Source organism: Ammospiza nelsoni, chromosome 8 (assembly GCF_027579445.1).
Source record: "Ammospiza nelsoni isolate bAmmNel1 chromosome 8, bAmmNel1.pri, whole genome shotgun sequence".
Lineage (NCBI taxonomy): Eukaryota > Metazoa > Chordata > Aves > Passeriformes > Passerellidae > Ammospiza > Ammospiza nelsoni.
The window spans coordinates 17,704,695-17,720,660 of record NC_080640.1 but is presented as its reverse complement, the minus strand read 5'-3'; the positions used below and the strand labels follow the sequence as shown (position 1 = coordinate 17,720,660).

The 15,966-nt window shown below is 42.4% G+C and overlaps 1 protein-coding gene across 1 annotated transcript in view; it reads left to right on the top strand.

Annotated features, from left to right (window-relative positions):
- The first annotated feature begins 265 nt into the window (after positions 1-265).
- C8H10orf71 (chromosome 8 C10orf71 homolog) overlaps positions 266-15,966 on the top strand; it is a 38,390-nt gene continuing 22,689 nt past the window's right edge. The window contains exon 1 of the mRNA XM_059477160.1: positions 266-294. The gene's annotated coding sequence lies outside the window, so the exon portion shown is untranslated. The remainder of the gene's footprint in view (positions 295-15,966) is intronic.

The window sequence follows — 15,966 nt, the reverse complement described above, 5'->3', positions numbered from 1 at the left end:
TGGCTATCTCAGTCACTGGAGGGGTGTTTGTTGATAAAGTTCCTTTAGTGAGGCAGCGCTGCTGGAATTTTTCCTATGTAGGTATTCATACAGTGTGAACAAAACACGCCAGGCAGCCTGGCTTTGTCATTGTTGCATATTCTGGTACACTCAGCTGTGTCTTAAAATACCTTTGACGTGTATGATGATAACTTGGAAAGCTCCTAAGCAACCTCTGAAAATGGCTGGGTGCTTACTCTCTGAAGGTGGTGTGTGTGGAGGAGGAGAAAAAAGCAGTCAGAGCGAGAGGAAAGGGTAAAGTATGTCCAATTTCTATCCAATATTCTTGCATCTCCTGTCCATCTGTATTCTGTGAAAGCATGTTGGACTTTATTAAAAGGAAACCATGGTGAGTTTCCTCCAAATGATCTACTAAAGAACATAGGTGGTAGAGTAGAAGGTAGTTTTTTTGTCTTTCCTATTTCAGGTGTAAAATGGGATTTTCAACAGACTAAATCTTCAAAAGAAAATATGCTGTAAGAGTGGAAAGGTTGAGCATCTTTATGAGGAATTAACTCCTGAAAAACTCCAGCTGTTCCTTTGTGAAAATGTAGATTCAGTGCTCCTTAGGAGTGGTAATTCAGGTAGCTCATGCCCCTGTTATCCCCTCTTGGCTGGGTCACCCACTGAATTGCATTTTCATGATGTGCTGTAACCAGAGAACAGAATAATCCATTGCACTGGCACAGCAAAAATTTGATGTACCCAGGGATTTTTTTTTTCTATTGCTTGTCAGTTCAACCATCAAAAGAGGGGACACAAAACGTGAAATATGTAACATCTACAAGAAAACCTGGTTAGTTTCTGGGTAGAAATGTTCAGCTTGTGGTTTTGGGTGTGTTTGTGTTTGTCTTTAGTGATAAGGAAGTTTTGTGTGTTTGTGTTTGATTTAGTGATAAGGAAGTTTTGTGTGTTTGTGTTTGGAAGTTTTGCTGTCAGACTGCTAGTCAAGGGCAGCTATGCCCAGTGAGCAGTGGACAACTGGGCTGCTACAGATCATTCATATTGTTCCTTGCATGTACAAATATGTTGCACTTTACTTTCGAAATCCTGTTGTCAGAAGCCAATTTTGAATGTACATAGAGCAGAGTTACTTGAACAAACCACGCAGTTCCTATCCAAAGGAATTGCCACTTTCTTTATAATATGAGCAATACTGGTGACATGACATTAGACCTAGCTGTATCCCATTTTGGTGCCAAGTAATATTTGCACTTAGACAAGGCATTTAAGAAGCTGGGACTTCTCTTGACATAAAGCAAATGTTGCATCTTTAATGGAATATAAGAGGCAGAAACAAGTTAATCCCTTCTTTGGGATTAGAAATATGTTTTTTTCTTCTTTTACATCTAAAAACACTAAAAGTCATTAGACATCTTCATAAACACCAGGTTACAGTTAAACAGCCATTCAGCATTCATTTCCATGCAGATTCCCCAGAATAGATTACATTATCTGCCTGTGAAAACAGTCCTTTTGCTCATGTGCACAGTTCTGTGGAAAGCTGAAAGCTTTCAGCCTCTGACAGAGGCATTCAGAAATCTCATCTGTGCATGGTAGGGCTGTGCCTGCCAAAGTGAGTGGAAAGATGTTTATAGACAAAGGAAGAATGGCAGTAAAATTCAAATTTAGATAGCTGAAGTAAGAGAGTTAAATATGTTACCTCCCTTCTTTCTTTAATCCTATAAGTTATATATAGATACAAGGACGTAAAAACTTATTTTAACTCCTTCAACAGGAATTTAAGTATCTACATTTTGGTTTAAGATAGAATCTTATAGGATGTAACCTATGTTATCTTTCTGCTGGATGAGGCCTGAAGTCTTTCCTATGGAGGTAGAGTTACTGATAGGCAGTTAGCAGAAACAGCATCTCAGTGCAGAGGCACTTTGCTAGTAAAATCATCACTATGCCTGATCAAGTGACAGCCAAGGCATTCAGCTTTTGCTGTGCACTAACGTCTGCCTGCATCACAGCCCAAATTAATCTTATGGGAGGGATCTGAAACCAGACTGCCTTTCTCACTGATCCTTGCAGCACCACAAGTTCTGGTGGATGCCATTCCCCTGCATTGTCTGTCTCTATTGAGCTTGCAGACTCCTGCACCTCTGGTTCCCCTTACACAGAGCCCTGAGTGAATTAGATTAATTTAAAATATCCTTAAAAGCTTTCGGTGGTGGACAACAAATGTGAGGTGGTCACTGATGGCAGCTTGTGTAAATGTGGTCTTCATTGCTCTGCCAGAACATGTTTCTTGATTTCCTTCCCTTTTCTTTGTCACTGGCCTTGTTTATCAGTCTAAAGCATATCAGATGAGCCAGGTCAGGGGCAGCATGGGGTTGCTTAGAGCTGTTGATGCCATAGGGGGAAGCAGCAGAACCAGCATGTGAAGTATTCAAGGGCTGACTTCGAACTATGTGAATTTGCGATATGCAAGCTGCACCAGGAAAGGGAATGTGAGGTTACTGCAGTCACTCAAGCCTGTGAAGATATTTGTCATTCCAAAACCATGCTGTTGAGGGCTTTGGTTGAGGGGGAGCATCAGGGAGCGTAAAATAGAAAGTGGAATGTAGGTTCTGAGGATTGCTATAAAGAGGCACAAGTGACATCATGACAAACTCCTCTATTTCTTCCCCAGGGAAGAGGTGGAAACAGGACACAGAACATTATCCCTGATCTCTTGGTGTGAATTTTGCAGGGTTTGTATGAATCTGTTCAGTGTCATGGATATCAGCTTAGGCTGGAACTCCTGTGTTCCAGAGAAATCTGAAGTGCACTTTGGCTTCTCTTGAGCTCTTACTTTCTCTGTGGGCCCGCTGGCACCTGAGCCTGGCCCATGTACCCCAAGTCTCTTTGTGGGTTCAGCTAAGCAAGGGTTTGCAGAATGAGGAGTGAAGAAGAGATCACATCTACATGTCCCTGTTTTGGCTGCAGAAAATCAAAACCATCCCCGTTTGGTGATGAGTGTCCTTAAATGCCACCATCCACCACTGGGATGCCAGGAGAGTGGTCTGTGAAGTGGTGCCACTCCTGCAGCCTGTGTGTGGGGCTGTTTCTGTTTCAAACCCATAGCTCACAGCTGTGGGTTTGCCTAGACATTTCCAGTGTCAAGACATGTCCAATACCTCTGGACATTTTCCATGTCCACTGATAAATTTTTACTTTTACAGCATTTTTCCATGATTTTCTTCTCCTTGGCTATCTAAGGAAGTCATGCCTTGATAACTCCTGCCTGGAAATGCAGGCTGGCCTGGATCCTTTCTCATCTTTTGGGATCTTCAGTATTAATTGTCTGTTTTCTCCTTTTTTGAGCTTTTGCCTTTTCCAGTCCAGTCCTTTGGCTCTACTATCACCTAGCAGTACTATCACCTAGCAGTGAATGCAGCTGCAGCAGAAGGTTTTGTTCAAAATTTATTTCTCTGATGCCCAAAGATGGACAAAACTAATAAAAACCTGAATAAGTACCTGCTGTAGTGGTGGGAAATTTCTGACTTGAAAATGGAAGATTTTTCAGTGGTCCACATGTTCGCATGGTCTGATGCTGTGATTAAGGGAGGCAAGGGTTCATTTTCAGCATCATAGCATGGTTTGGGTGGAAAAGAACCTTAGAGATCATCGACTTTCAACCTCTCTGTCATGGGCAGGGGCACTTTTCACTATACCATGTTCCTCAGAGCCCAGACCAGCCCTGAACACTTGCAGGGGTGGGGTACCCCCAGCTTCTCTGGGCAACTTCTGCCACTGCCTCCTCAGTTCCAGTGCCTCATCAGTTCCAGTGCCTCACATATCATGTTCCTTTGGCATTCAATTGTCTAAATCATGTAAGAAAAATTCTAGTCTGAGTTACGTGTGTGCAGCTTAGTGTGTCACTACTTTAGTATCTTACTCTGTTTTCTCTGTGACTGAAGGATTCCCAAATTTCTCAAGTCACCAGTAGGACCCCAATCCAGCAAAGTTTAGGCATCAGTAAAATTACCAGGTGTCTTTTTTCTTTCAGAACTCTCCCCCATGAAGTCCTTTATGATCAGCATTAAGAGGTCATTTCTTCACCCTGGCAGCCTCTAGTGGAGTGAAATACAAGCACTTTTACCAGCACTTACCATGGATAATTAACAGCTTAGCTGGGGCTTCAGTGCTTACTTGAAGTTGCAAGGATGCAAGACTTAGGGAGGCCCAGTCTGATCATTATTCACTTCTGAGACAAATGCCCATGTAAGTGGTTAGTATAGTCCCTGGCTTCTGTGTGAAGCTGGGAGCAGGGTTTGAGGGGTAGGGATGTAGGGAGGCCATGGGGGAGGGAGGGAATGACAGTAGCAGAAATGAGAAGATTTAAATAGCTGTAGGAGGATGCTGATGGCCACAGAACAGGGGCAGGGACACCCTTGACTACAGCAAAAGTGGCATGACGTTAAAGGAGAAAGGAATTGCAAAACTGAGGGTCAGGCTTAAACTACAGACTGTGAAGTGCCATGTCTGGGGTGGGCATGTGGGACTGATGCTAAATGAGTAGGTATATTTTGTAAAGCATATTTGAGGGCTCTTAGGCTAAGGAAATTTTAGATGAAGTTTCAGATGTCAGGTCAGACAAGGGGACCGAGATATAGCAGTGTTAGTCTGAGCAGGGAGCCAGTGACAGGGCTTGGCTGATTCTGCAGAGCTACCAAGCTCATGCAGCATTTTCCAAAGAAGCCCTTGCAGTTGATCCCATGGACTGAGTGTCCATATCCCCTTGGCTCTTCAGACTATCCTTGTCTCTTCAGTGAGCTCTTGCTATCCCACTTGGTGTGATAAAAGAAGCTGCTAAAACTGGAGGCTGCTGAGTGTTATGCTGCCTCTATTCAAATCTCTAATGAGCTCCTCCTTGTAGCTCTAGGTTTAATTAGTTTTCATTGCAATATTAATGATCCAAACAAACCATTTTAACTTTCCTGTTGCACAGCTGGAATCTTCTTATTTAGTATTGTACTCTGTAAGGGAATCACACCAACTTCCTTTCCCCTCCCCCATTTCTGCCATTAATATGCATTAAAATCACAGTCTCACTGGCATAGAATTTCAGACCTGCTATAAAACTCTAATAATTTCTAAAAATGGTGAGGCTGAACTAGTGACAGAGCCTTATCCAAGTAATGCAAAGATAGATTTCTCCTAGAGTTTGATGAAAATTATGATTAATATTTCATTTATTTATTTACGGTGTATCAGAATTTACAAAGATCTGTTCATTCCTTTGAGCATACATAAAATCTCTCTTGAACTCCTTAGTATTGGAGAAGAAATGTCTAATCTGTCAATCTTCAGCAAAAATGCTTTCTCTCTTTATTTCCCCCTCAGGAGAAGGGCACACCCTGCCCTTCCCAGCGTAGGTCTGAAGACTGCCTGCCTCAAAGTCTTCTCCTGTCACAATGGACTAGGTGCATCTCACATTGCCCTCTGAAATCCCCAACAGTGATGGTTTAGAGGACAGTCCTTTTGTTACTCTGGTGTGTTTCACCTCCTGGACTCACTCTGACTTGTGAAAGCTTAAATAAATTGGATTGTAGATAATCTGGGTATCTTCCTGTTGAAAGATGCTAGAGAAGGCTAGATTCTCTGAAGGACTGATGTGGTGTCTTGTCAGCACCTTCTTCTTTCTAAGCCTTAGAAATAATGAAAAACTTGGTAGCAAGAAAGCTCCAGAGTTTGTTTTTTAAACTGCTCCTCAGAGCTGGTCTGTTGCTGTCCCAAGATCTGGTCAGTTTTGGCTTTTTCCTGTTTAGAAATGGATGTTTTCTAGGAGCCTGAAGAGCTGTGCTCTGCTGAGAGGCTGTCAGCAGCTGGATAAAAGGATTTGCCAGCTATCCTGTACAAGAGAGGTCGAGATACAACTGTGAAAGTGCAAAATTCAGTTCCACTTGCAAAAAGTAAATTTCATTGGGACTTATTCTCATAAGTGCTCACATTGTTTTTGAAAATAGGACTTCGGAGTGTGCCCGTGAAGATAAGGAAATGCTGTGTGAGTGCTTGCTCTGTTGTTGCCCGCAGGGTCTGGGTTCAAAAGAGGAACAAGTGACTGACTGAGAGCCCATCCCTGTGGCCCAGGCCGTGGGGAGCGGGAGGTGCCTCCCCCGGAGCCCCTGCAGGTTTCTCCCTTCCCCAGGAGGGCTGTCCTCACAGAGCACTTTTCTTTAGGGGGTCATCAAGCCACATGGGAGCTAAACTCACAATTCTATCCTTAAGTCAAGCATTTATGGTTCTGTAGATTTGCTTGAAAACTAAAGCAATTCAGTAAATGCAGGAAAGCAATTGTGTCATCAAGGTCTCTGGCTGCTGCTGGTGTTGGGAGAATCATCCAGGAGAGGTTAGATACTGATGGTCAGGACTTCACTCAGTGGTCCCAAGGTTTCCCCAGCTGTGCAGTATTGTAAAAATAAAAGTCTCCACTTATGTGTTTAAATACCATTTCTTTTTCTGCCTGAATACAAATTTTAGTGAGTGAGTATTCTGACTTATGGGACTCGTGGCCCATGGCACATCTCTCTGCAGCAGCAGTTTCTTGAAGATTCATATCAGTGAGCTGGTTTTGCTGTTGCTCTTGTGCTGGTTTACTTCATATTTGTCATTCATTTGTTGGATGGGAGTGCAAGGGTGAATGGTAACCTACCAAAGCATTGTCCTAACCTACATTGTCAACAGCTGGCAAGTGTTTGTCCAAAGTGGTCCTGCTGGAAAGTTGTTGATAACTTTACAATAACTAACTTGTTTGCTCCCATGTGGAAGAAAACAAGAGGATGTGTTATCCCTTCAGAAAACATGAGAGTGGATGGGGTAGAGGAGCAGCCGGGGAAATGAGGGATGCTATCTCCTTGCTCATCTGCAAAAAGTGGAGATAAGCTTCACGCGATCTGAAAGCTGATCAGAATCATATCCTGACAGTGTGACAGGGCGATACAGCCTGCACCCCTGCACCCACAGGAAGGTGTGGCATCATGGGAACACAGCTCCTGGCTGGGCTGTGCCCCAGTTGGGAAGGACACCTTCAAGAAAGGAATATAACAGCAACAGGGAGATACCTTCCCTGAGGTTTCACATCACCAGAGTCACCTTTGTGTTTTGTTGCAATTGACAATACCACAGCATGAACATGAGCAGTTTAAATGCACTTTTTACTCTAAATGCAACTGTTATTTAAGATTAAAATTGGTAAGATCTCTTATCACTGCCAGCTAACCACAGCTTATCACACAAATATCTCCCTTACTTGGTTTCCAGGGGCTTATTGTCTTCCCTTGGCTGCCAACATAATTATGTGTGGTTTCTTCCTAACTCAGTTCTGCCAGAAAGATGAACTTTAGTTTAAGTTCTTATCAGAAGGACTTTCAGTCTGTTCTGTTTCTTCAGAGCCACACCTGAGGCACCCAAAGAGGCCAGCAAGATCCAGAGAGGGGAGATGGGCATTAAGGTTAAGCCAGAAAACTGCTGGGCACCAACACCCCCACTGCATTGGCAGCAATGAGCACAGCATGTGGAACTGCAGCTTCAGTGACCTGCTCTGCTCTTCCTTCAGCCAGTGGCCCCTTAGCCAAAATACTGCTGTAAAGCTAAAATCAAAGGGATTGCACCAAGGGATGGATGTCCTTTCACAGAATAGTTTACTAAATTGAATTAAATTGCTGTTCAAAGTGTGCTGCCTTCAGTGACAGCAGTGTGATTTTACCTCTTTCTATTCCTTGTATCTCTGCAAACCTGAACCACCTGAGAGGGGACAGCTTCGTGCCTCTCCATGTCTGGGCATTTCCACTAAAACTGAGCCAACTTTTAATAACAAAATATGTATTTTTCACTGATGTTTAAATTAAGAGCCTTGGTTAATTTACTGCTCCCAGACTAAATCACATGGCCCTTAGAGAAACATCATTTCATCTCATACCCAAGCACATCTTTCATTGCTGGTGGAGCTGACGGCATCTCTTGAAGAGACAAGACTTCAGAACAGCAGATGCTTTATAGTATTTCTATTAGCTTGCCATTTTGAATCTTTATAACACCAGCTGGAATTTTCTTTAGCAGCTGTGAACATAACTCATGGTTTTGAGGGGCACTGAGGACTGGCAGCCTTAGATAGAAACCATTTAATGGCACTTTTCTCCCTTTAGATGAAAGAAACATTTCTTGTGCTGAAACAAACGTAAAAATTGATATGCTTTGGGTGTAAATTGGTGCTGCTGAATTAAATGCTGAATCTTCTGCCTCCCCATAGAAGCATGAGGGCCAGCAACATTGCCTTAGGTACAGACACTAAAGACAGAATTGCAGACACTCACCTGCAATTTCAGCAAGGGCATTTCTGAAGACAAATAGTGCTGCAGGAACCAGGTGCATTTATAATAATTATAAGAATAATTATGTTAAAGGTGTAGGGTTGACTGGGTAGGCTTCCTGTTCTGGAATTGGAACCTCCTCTTAAAATCTTTAGCCATTTGTCTTGTGACTGAAAGCTGCATGATGTTTCCACATTGGAGCTCCTTGCAGGGAAAAGCTTAAAGCTGTCAGTTGTTCCAAAAGCTAATGGAGACATTAAAAATATAGCAGCTTACTGGGGAGAAAGCAGGGTGTGTGGGGAACACGTGTTACTAGCATATGCTGTAACTGGACTGTAAGTGGTCTCCACATATTCATGAATGATGGCTGACCTCTACTCTGCTAGGGCACATGTGTGCATGTCCATCATGACAACACACTCTGAACTTACTCTATCGGAGCCTCTTGGGAACATAATCCCGATATCTGCCTCCAAATATAACTCTGCTGGTCTGCAATATAAGGCAGTGAGGAGGGCTGCTGCGTCCAGGAGCCATTTGGAAACTGCTGCAGTGATATTCACAGGGATCTCTGTGCCTGGTTGATGACCTTCTTCACTAAGAGGCAAATGTCTGCAGCTTGTAAAAGAAAAAGATGCCTCTGAATGCCTTTCCACTTTTAAAAGCTGCTCAGTGCCGGCTCAGCAGGGCAAGTGAAACCCACAAGGGGCAGTTCTTGCTGTGTTTGTAGTGTAAGAATGTGTGCAGCCATGCATCTGGACAGGGAGGCTTGTCCCAAGCAGGGCACTGGGAATAATTCTTGGAACTGCCTCCAACTTAGAGCTAGGGGTTTGACCCGAGCCAAATCACTAACTAGGAACTGCCTCAAAGTCAGTTCCTGTGGAAATAAGGCCAGTAACACCTCTCTGCCTCAGTGTGCCCCTTTTTAATCTGTTTGTAAGACAAGACTGCAGAGCAGAGCACAAGGGATTGGGAAAGACTTACTCATTTGTATTTAAAGAACATCAGGATCCTTGGAGAAAAGTTCCTTATTAGAGCAATAATGAATACAAAAAATAAGAACAATAAGAGCAATATCACAGGGAAATTGCAGAGATTTGGTCAGCATCACTTGACTATAGCTTTATTTGTCCTGTGGATTACAACAAAGGAACAAATCATCCTCTCTAAGTGTTTTTGAATATAGAAGATGAAAGTTATATATTGAGATCTTTTAAAAGAAAATTAAAACTTTAACTCTGAGGTGTGTGTAATAAAATGGCACTTTAATTCTCTAGTGAGCCATGCAGGCTTCTTCTGTTAATTTATTCACTACTTTTCTTTTTGTGCCTCATGTAATATTCTGAAATTATTAATGTGGCAATATATTTGACCACAAAAACCTGCCTTCTAGTGTTGTTAAGATTGTGAATTAACTCCACAATGGAAGGAGTTCAAGGCAAAGAGATCATGCTTGGGATAAAATTATTTACATGACAGGTATGCAAAACTTATAGCAGAAGGTTTTCCCAGGTGTCTTGCCAACCTGTGGCATTCCATCAGTCAGGATTGTGTCTCTGTGGAGCAGACACCTGTGTACCCCACACCTGAGCTGCTGTGACCCCTGGGACACAGCACCATTCCCCCTGGGCAGCACTGCAGGCCCTGGTGTGCTTGGGACACCTTCCAGTGCCCAGGGAGGGTTCTTGGTGCCAGGCTGAGTCTCTGCATCACCTCCCAGCACAGCACACTGCAAAATCCTCTTGGTAAGGAGGCACCTCAGCCCTTTAATGGCTTGTATGTCATCTGTCCTAGCTGGGTAACCCAAAACCCAGCAGCAGCCAACAGAAAGGAACATTCACAATGAATATACAGATATAGGATCAAACCTGCAAATTTTAGAGGAAAAACAATGACTTTGCTTGTTCTGCTGCTCCTAGTTTTCCCTTTATTCTTCTCTTTAATTTTTAGGATTTTCTCATTATCCCTGTCCCTTTAAATCTCCTCTGTTGAGTATTTCCTTTGTATTTCCTTGCTCAGGGGATCTCAGTCATTGCTGGGTTTCTGTCCCCTTTCTAGGGCCAAGGTCCTGCCACCTCTCTTCAGCTGTCTCAGCACTTGGTGCCTGGGCTAAGCCATCAGGAAGGCTTCCTCTCTTGTCTGCCAGGCATCCTGAGCTTGTGATCCTTCCTTTCAGGAAAAAGGGCATGTCAGATATCCCAGAGGGGTCTGCTGACCTCCAGGGATGAGGAAAGGAGCCAAGCTCAGTTTAAACTTGTAAAAGGTGAGCAGTAGGTGTGCTGGATTTTGTCCACTGATCTCTCCTTCTTGCTCATACAGGATATTTGGCACTAGAGCTGTTCTCTACCTCACATTGTGAACTATTTCTGCATCCAACACTGAAACAAGGGCTCTTAAGTGTCTCTGTCCCTTGAGGGTGAATTGGTGCATTCCTGTGCCCTCACAATAATAATAAATAAAATCTTCTATTTGTAGAGCTTCAAAGTTTCCCAAGGAGCTGCCTTTGGGATGGAACATACCAACAGTTAGTGCATAGCAACCCTAGATAACAACTTAAGACACTTGAATGTATCCAGTCAAAGCTGAAGCTGAGATTTCTGTTGGCAGAAGATAATTGCAAAAGTTATTAATTATTATTGTTTTTGTTTATGCAGCTCTAGACTCAAGAGCAATAGGCACTTTTAAAATATGACCAGCAGTTAGAAAAAAGCACAAAGGTATTGCAGTCATACCACAGTAATTTGCAGAAGGCAGAATGTGCTAGGAAAAATGCTCCATTGGAGGTTTTTCCATCTAGGACTCAGCATAAGCTATTGCATAGTCCATAATGCCAGAAGGAGAAGGAGAAATATGGCTTTTTCATGAGTTCCCAGTGTAAACTTGAGCGTATAGTTTGGTTGCTCTGAAGCTAACATGTCTACAAAGCATGTTGTAGGTGTCAAAAGGTGGAGATGTGGAAAGAATGCCAATGCCAATGCAAGTATTTGATATCAATCTCTGTATTTTGCAGGGTGATTTTGTTCAAATTGACAGTGGGATTGACAGGGATTTTTTGTCTTAAGCTACTGGACCATGTGTACATAGGCCTGGATTTACAGATCATCTCTAATTGCAAGGTGAGGTGTTTGCTCACTCTGGTACCAGCCACAGTGGAAACCACTGATATACTAGATGAGTATTATTAAAATCTCCTGGACTTCACAAACTAATGTAGCTCAAATAGTAAATATAAGGACTGTGTGATTATATTGGAAGTGTTTTGTAGGAGCAGTGAGTCTGCAAATGATTTTTGAAGGAACTGCAAAATTTTATTACTAGATTTTTTTTATATTGATGCCCAAATAAATGGTAAAACTGTGAAAGGTGTGAAGGAAAATGTGAATCAGCACACTGAAATTAACCATTCATCAAGGCATCTAATGCTGAATTATGTGAAAATATTCTTTTTAAATGGTGTTCCATTTTTGCACATTTTATACACAACACCCATTCCTTGCTTTCTTCTGATCTTGCATTACTAGCATGGAAGTTCTGTATTTTTTTCTTCAGTTGTTTTCCTAAATATCTGCAGTCTTTCAGAAAGGGTAGAGATGGGGTTTTTTCAATGGAGATGTTTCCTGCTTGTCATGCTCAACTAAGCTGGAAAAAGACTAGTCCAAGGTCTCATTACATCCCTCCTGTAAGGACAGCACAAACCCTGAAGCAAAAGCAAGCAGAGCACATTCCAGCTCCCACTCATGTCTGTGGAATGGTTTCTGTCGATTAGAGCTGGCTCAGCTGCATATGCCAGGCTGCTTCTGCAGTAAACATCAATTTCCAAAATATCCAGGTTTTGTGCATCACTTTGAAATGTGTGAGATGCCGCTGTCCTTCAACAGGGCTGGAATATGGAAATCAGAGGGAGCTGTGATCCCAAATGACATGGGTGCAGTTAAAAGTGTTGCCAGAGAAGACATCACACCTTGCCTCTGTTCAGGTCTGCCTGCATGTGCAGTCATTTTCTGAATGGATGTGGGAACATTGGGTGTAGAAATTGCTGCAGTGTTTTGAAACAGCAATATTTTCTGTCTCTAACTGAAAGACTGCAATGAAAATGCAGTTTGAGCTTGAATGCTTAAACACTTCAGTCTGCTCTCTTTTGAGTGTAAACGCTTCTGGAATCAAGGACAATGTCTGTATGAGTGTTGTTATGGATCAGCTAGAAGCCTTGATTTTGTGAACGTGTTTAGTTTTGTTCCTAAGAGAAGAGTCCTTAATTTCTGAATTAAGATAATCATGTACCTGTTTGGCGCATAGAATTTTCACCAGTAATAATTTCATTATTGTTTTATGTTTATCTTATTTTATCTAAAACACTTTTATAAAGGTTAAAGGAAACCAGTTGTGACTTTTTTGAAAAGACAGCATTTTTCTCTTTATCCCCATTATGTTTTTATTCAAATATTTGACAGTGTAAATTTTCTAATGAATTTAACAGACTAGAAACATTCAAAAAATGCCTGAAGGCAGTGGTTTATATGATCATAATTCAAACCACATGCCTTTTCCTTAACAGAATGAGAGTAAAGAATTATTTTGTTTCCATTTGTTGGTTTATTGATACCAGCCACTTTAGTAAATTTTGTATGGTGACTTTCAGTCCCAGGAATCACTTTACTACTAGGAATAGTCTCTGATTACCTAGGACTCATCTAATTATTCATCATTAACAGGTTGTGACATGGTTTTTAGGCCTGGGGGAATTCTTAGGGTGTTCTCTGATGGCATCTACTCCACATATATCACTGAGTCCATTCTCCAAGTTCAGCTGCAGGGAAAGAATGAAAATCCATCCTGGCTCACCCAATTCCCTGGGCAGGTTTTGCCATGGATCTTTCAGGTGGTGCAGGGCAGTGCCAGCCAGCCCAGGTGTGCTGCACAGGGGGAGCTGGGCTGACTCCTGCAGAGCAGCAGCGCCGGGCAGTTCTGTCTCTGAGCACCTGCTTCCATTGCCTTGCTCTTGCTGGGGGGGCTTTTCTGTTCCTCATTTGGCTCCTTTCTTCTCATTATTCAGCTCTGTTCTGCAGAGAAGCACATTTGCTATCTTTCAGGCCAGGTTTTTAGCTGTTCTTGGCCTTGCTGTGTTTGCATGACTTCCTCCTGCTAACACTGATAATCTCACTCCTTGTTAATCTTCCATTCCCGACATTCAGCAAAACCTTGAACAATTACACACTGACTTTTTCTGAAAAGATGGGCATGAGCTTCTCCTTCTCTCTCTAGTGCTTTCTGGTTTACTGAATGCTGATTTTAGATTGCTGACTTTTCTTAAATGTGGCTTAAAGTCATATCATTTTGGAGAGACAGTGTTATAATTATTTGGATTACTGGAATGAGAAATGCAAACAGCTGTGCTGCTTCTTGCAGCTTAGGGGTGTGCTCTGTTCTGCTGGTGGGCTGGAAGCAGGTTAAGTGTCTTTGCTGTGAAATGCATACTCCTGGTACCTGTTTTTCTGCCAAGACATGCAAAAATTGAATATATTTCAAAACCTTTGTGGTTTCCAATAACCCTTTCCTGAGAAGCATTCTGAACTAGGAAGAAAGTTGGTTTGAGAAGAAGGAAGTGCAAATTTAAATTTCTTCCCTGTCTGATTCAAATCTGGGCTGAAACCTTTCTCCTAAACCAGCTGGCCTCCCCTTCACTGTCCACTGGTGCTCCAGTACAAAACCATGCAGGGAGACATTTTGCACCCGAATATCTTCTGAACCCATTTTGCAGGACTCTTGAGTTTTTGAGATAATGCAGGCATGTTTTGATGCTTCATTGACTTCTGAGGAATAAAACTGTATTATAAAATTATTTTCTTCTGTTGTGCTTCACTCTTTCTTTTTCTTGGCCCGCATAAAGTGTATTCTACAAACCAGGAAAAGAAAACCCATGTAATTCAGGCAACTCATTTGACTAGAACAAGTTTTAGTGTTTTATCTTTTCTCTCTTCATCTCTCTTCACCTCTCTTCACCCAGAGATAAACACACGTTTGTACCACAGCACCTATGCAGTATCAGCTGAACTGCAGCATAACAGAACTTCCTCTTGTAGTGCAGCACACCACAATTTCCTCTTCTGATTTCCCAGCATCTGGGGAGAGTCAGCCCTGCTCTCCCTGCCCAAACCCCATCTTTCTGCTGTGAAGGAACCTGGGACAGGACAAGGATGGTGATGCTGTGGATACTTCCATGGGAATTCATCCAATGTGTTGTGTAGAGTGCAAAATACTGCATGAAATCTGGATGGAGGTGTGTGGGGCTGAAACAAATATCATCTGTCTGGTTCACCTTGCCTGTGGTGGGGTGAGAGAGTGCAAAGGACTGAGAGCAGCCATGTGACACCTCTGGACTGACTGGACTCCTGGCTGCCTGGGCTCTCACACGGTCCCCTAAAAATAGCCCCTCATGGTTCCCATCATTGTTTGTCCAGCTATTTTAATTAGCCTGTGGTCGCTGGTTTTTGCTTTGCAATTTGTAAATGGGAAATACTTACACTAGGCCAGTGACCCCACATTCTTCCAACCTTTTCTTAAATTAGATGGATTGTAGCTATGTTTATAAATTACCTAATGCATTTGGCTTAGCATCCTTAAATGTCACTGGCTTCTACATAATGTTTTTAATGAGAACTAATTTTAGATCACTCCCAGTATTTACTGGTATTTTTTTCCCACACCTGATATGTCACTAGTGTGCTCATTTCTTAAACTTTAGCTTCAGAAAGACTGGTTTATTGTATGTCCTGGCACAGGCTGGACCTCTCCTCAAAATTGCAAGGTGCTGTCAGGTTTGCTGACATATCCTCATGAGAAGGGAAAGGTTTCCAAGAAAAATCAATGCCCAGAAGGCAGATAGGTACTTAGAATATTATTTTGGTTATTCTAGGTAGTGCAACCTAAATGGGTGAAAAATGGGCTCAGGTAGAAGAGTGCTTTGCAGGTTTAATCTTTATTTGTAGAATAATGTAGAATAATTTGTAGAATAATTCTGCTATTTAACATTCTCTGTAGTTAATTTTTTTATTGCCACATCTGTCTTCCACTCTTGGCAGAGTGTTTAATAGTGCAGCAGTTCTGCAAAAGCATCTTCCTGGGGTTCCTCAGGTATGATCACTGTAGTGAGGTGGCACTGGTAAAATGTGACTGCTCCTGACTGAAATGCCAGTTTGATTTGGGGAACTATGTGCAGGATGAAGTTGTGACTGACATCCTTGCGAAAGTGTCCCTGAGGCTGTGTTTTTAGAGTCCTTCTGGTCTGCATTCTGTCCCCAAAAGCCAAGAGAGAGATGCTGAGCCCCAGGCTCAGCATGAAATGCCATGGTCGGGCATTTCACAGAGGTTTAGGATGAGTGTTCCAGGCTGGAATCCAGACAAGTTCTTTCTGAGTCAGCTGAGTCTGGGTGCTATTGATGGCACAGCAGCAGGGAGAGGAGAGCAGGAGAGCAGAAATTCTTTTAAAATTGCATTTAAGGTCTTATTCACAGATGGACAAAAAGATGCTGGAACCAATGTCTGCCAGTGATTGCAAATGCAGTCAGAGTCAAAATGTAACAGAGTTTGTTATGTTTCATAAGAAATCTGATTTCAGAGAACAAACATA